This window comes from Octodon degus, unplaced genomic scaffold, assembly GCF_000260255.1.
Source record: "Octodon degus isolate 3935 unplaced genomic scaffold, OctDeg1.0 scaffold00228, whole genome shotgun sequence".
Lineage (NCBI taxonomy): Eukaryota > Metazoa > Chordata > Mammalia > Rodentia > Octodontidae > Octodon > Octodon degus.
This window is the reverse complement of record NW_004524804.1, coordinates 1,621,144-1,625,496: the sequence shown is the minus strand read 5'-3', so window position 1 is coordinate 1,625,496 and position 4,353 is coordinate 1,621,144.

Below are 4,353 nucleotides of genomic sequence, written 5' to 3'. Positions count from 1 at the left end.
TCTCTCTCTCTCTCTCTCTCTCTCTCTCTCTCTCTCTCTCTCTATCAATTTTACAATACTGCTTGGAATAATTCAGATTAATAAAAAACAATGCCTCCACTCAGGATATCAGATTCCCACAGCTTCTCAGGTTCCATGATCCGGGTAGAAAGTACATCTTGTTTCTTTAATTCGGTAACACTACTATGGTTTGAATAGAGACTGTCCCCAAAATGCCCATGTGCTCATAGGAGTGGCTTTCCTAAAGTGACTAAATTATGGTGCAAAAAGGTGGCTTGCAGTTAGGGTAGCGGAGGCAGAGGCTCGCGGGGCTGACCTGGCAGGGAGTGTGTCCCTCCAGGGCCCCTCCGCACCTCTCTGCTTACTGACATCTGTGGTCTGGGCAGAGCCGCCCTTCCTCTCCCAGCCCTTCCCATCGTCCCCTCCTACCTCAGAGGCAGCAGAACACGGCTGAGAACGTGAGGCAATTCCTCCTCCTTTCCATTACAGGTACCAGGTTTTGAAGACAAAAGGACACACTATTTTATTTATGCATACCTAAGAAAACAAACAAAAACTACCTGACTAGGTTGTATATAAACGTGGGCAGTTGCTCTCTGCTTCTTCCTCATCACACTTTATGCGCAGTCCTTGGAAGTTCTGCCGAGATGAGCAAAGGCAATTACTCTCCACCGTGAGATGCCCGCAGCTACCGTCTAGAGCCAAACGTCCCACGCAGACCCATGAGTCACCAGCCGGTCTGCAGTCTGGGGTGATCCTGAAGGGTGAGCTGCAGCAACCGGGTGCACAGTCACAAAGGGGTCTAGGCCGTGCCCGCGCCGTCCTGCGTTCTGCTTTCTGCCTACCAGGACGCCAAGTTGGTTCCTCTCAGGTACTCGTGGCAGTGTTAGAGAGCTAGCTGACAAAACAGAAATGGAACGCACGGATTCTCTTCTTCGGTACAACTGTATTACACTTCTCTAATATTTGCACTGTTTTTCTTTTTAAAATTGTTTTAAAGAATACAAAATAGCATCTAGAAAAACAGCATTAGAAATGATACAAAATTTCATTAAACAAAGTAATAAGAATTCAACAGTGGTTGTTGTGTTGCATGATGTTATCTTCCAATTAGTTGTTTAGGTTACCAGATATAAACATGCAAGATTTTTTTAAAAAAAGAAATAAAACAACAAAAAATTTATATAAGAAATTAAAAAGAAAAAATAAGACTAAAAAGAAAAAAAATTAAATATTAACTGCTCCTTTCAAAAAACCAGAAGAAATTGGCAGTACAATTATCCAAATTATCCTGCATGTGTACATAAATATACATTTTTCTCTTCTTTCTTTTGTCCTTTTCCTCATCCTAGTTTTTCCTTCCTATTGAATAAATTCTTTCCCTTTAACAATATGAAGCATATCTTTCTAATTTGATTTACTGTTTCAGGTTCTCACACTAGTGAGACAATACGACATTTGCACATTCATTTGTCTTACCAATCCAGTCTCTTGTTGCATCCCTTTATCTACAAAAGCCTTGGATTTATCTTTTCATAACTGAGTAATACTTCATTGTATAAAAGTACCAACTCTTTTTTATCCTTTCCTTGGTTGAGGGGCATTTGGGTTGTATCCAGGATTTAGCTATGACAAATTGTGCTGCTATAAACATGGGTGCACAAATACCACTGTGCTTTGATGATTTCAGTTCCTTTGGAAAAATACCTTGGAGGGGAGTAGCTGGCTTGAATGGGGCCTCCAACACCAGCTTTCTTGAGAATCTCCATACCAGTCTCCATAATGGCTGCACCAGCCTACACCGTATTTTCAGTGTGTGAGTATTTAGCCAGAACTGTTCTCTTTATGATACAGTGTAGGACCCTTGTAGGACCCTCTCCTAGAGAGCTTTGTGGCTTCCAGTTCACTCAATCCTGGATTAAAAGTCTGTTACCTGACATCAATACTGACCCACATAAACATGGTCTCATTTGAAAAATAGAAAAAAGCTCTAACAATAATGAATATGGCAGTGATTCTGTTCTAAATAAAAGCCAAGATAATAAAATCAGAGAATCACAAATTGAAAGTTTTTGAAGTGACTACGAAAGTAATGTAATTTAAGTCAGTGTCTTGTCAGCATCTCCAAAAGCCCAAGATACAGTATTTGGTAAACTCAGGCTTGCAGACTCCTGGGAAGGACAAAGCTGCCCCTCATCTTGCAGACTCTGCGCTCTACACACTACACCTTTGCTTCCTCCTGCAATTTGTACCAGGCTAAGTTTCACGGAATGATGTTACTCATCGACCTATGACAATCTCTTAGTCATTTGAGAAAAGATACTGCATTCCCTTTTATTTGCAAATCTTTCCCAATAACCCCTTGTTTTGTATTCAATACATCGTATTTGTAATACTGTATTTGTAACATGGTGCACATACTGTGATCAAAGATATGGTGAAGGGCCGGGGAGATGGCTCAGTGGAATAAGTGCTTCCCTGGCAAGCACAAGGGCCTGAGTTCAATCCCCGGTTCTGCCAAAATAAATAAATAAATAAATTTTAAAAATATGGTAAATACTTAATTTTAAAAGCATCCACTATAGTATAGATTCATTGCCACTAATTAGCCTGAACGCACACCCTTCACTCCCAACATACTCACTGCAGCATGACTCCTCCTGACATCCCTTCTTCACACTGTCATGGCTGCCTCAGCATCGTGAGCTGCCCCGATGTTTGCATTCCAGTCATGTTGAGTTCAGGGGCAGGCAACAGCCTCGCAGTGGAAGCTCTATGCATAAGGGGTCTCCCTGGGCACACTGCAATGTTTTTACTTGACAGAAGTAGCTATGAGCACCTGATCAATATGACCATGAAGTACACTGAACATTCAAATTTCAAGAATTTTACAATAAAGTCACATTGCCGTGAACCTTGCAAAATACTCAGAACACTCCCTGTCATTTTGAACTCACATTTCAGTGTTCTCAGCAATGTATTTTTCACTGTAATAAGGTTTTTAAATGTAAATATTAGCCACATCTCTTAATCACCCTTTTTATTGTTTGCAAACTATGCATCACATTCGTCCCTTCACTCAGCATCCTACCCCCGGCATCCTGACATGACTCCATTAGAAGCTTCATTTCCATCACTGAAGCCTGGTATCTTACTGACATTTGTCAGAACCAGCCACAGCTTTTATTGGACTTGCTTTACTAAAGCCTGTCATGGGCAGCACAATGCCTGCTCTTCAGAGAAGTCCTACCCTGGTTCCCAGAACCAGGGAATGCGGCTTCTTACATGAGGAATCACACTCCATAGCTGAGCACAGCTGAAGACCTGTGGAGGGGCGGTCATCCTTGCTTACTGGTTGGTGATCCATGCAGACCCAGATCCCTACTGCAGCGGCCCTCCGTCCAGCTGAGTCAGAGAGACTGAGAGCAGAGGCAGAAATCTGAGTGCTGCTGGATCTTGAAGGAACCAAAAGCCAAAGATTGCTGGCAGCCTCTGACTCCTCAGGGAGGAAGGGAGGGAGGGAGCGAGGGAAGAAGAGGGAGGGAGGATGGAAGAAGGAAGGAAGGAAGGAAGGAAGGAAGGAAGGAAGGAAGGAAGGAAGGAAGGGAGAGATGAAGGAAGGAAGGAAAGAAGGAAGGAAGCAAGGGAGGGAGTGAGGGAAGAAGGAAAGAAAGAAGGGAGGAAGGAAGGATGGAAGGGAGGGATGGAGGGAGAGAGGGAGGAGAGAAGGAAAGGAGGGAGGGAAAAAGAAAGGAAGGAAGGAAGGGAGGGAGAGAGGAAGGAAAGAAGGAAGGGAGGGAGGAAGGGAGGGCAGAAGGAGGGAAGGAAGGAAGGGAACAAGGGAGGGAGGGAGGAAGGAAAGAAGGAAGGAAGTAAAGGAGGGAGGGAGGGAGGGAAGAAGGAAAGAAAGAAGGGAGGAAGGAAGGATGGAAGGGAGGGATGGAGGGAGAGAGGGAGGAAAGAAGGAAAGGAGGGAGGGAGAAAGAAAGGAAGGAAGGAAGGGAGGGAGGGAGAGAGGAAGGAAAGAAGGAAGGGAGGGAAGGAGGGAGGGAGGCAGGCAGGCAGGCAAGCTTCCTTCCAGAGCCTTCAGGGGGAGCAGAGCGCTGCTGACACTTGGATTTCATCTTCGCTGAGATCCACTCATTCAGTCTTCACCTTTCCAACAGTAGAATAATATTGTGCCAGATATGGTGGCCCACTCCTGTAATCCCAGCACTGGGGGACTGTGGCAGGAGGATTGCTACAAGTTTGAGGCCAGCCTGGTCTACATAAGGAGTAATTCAAGGGTAACCTGAATTATACAGCAAGACCCTGTCTCAAAAAAAAAAAAAAAAAAAAAAAAAAAAAAAAAAA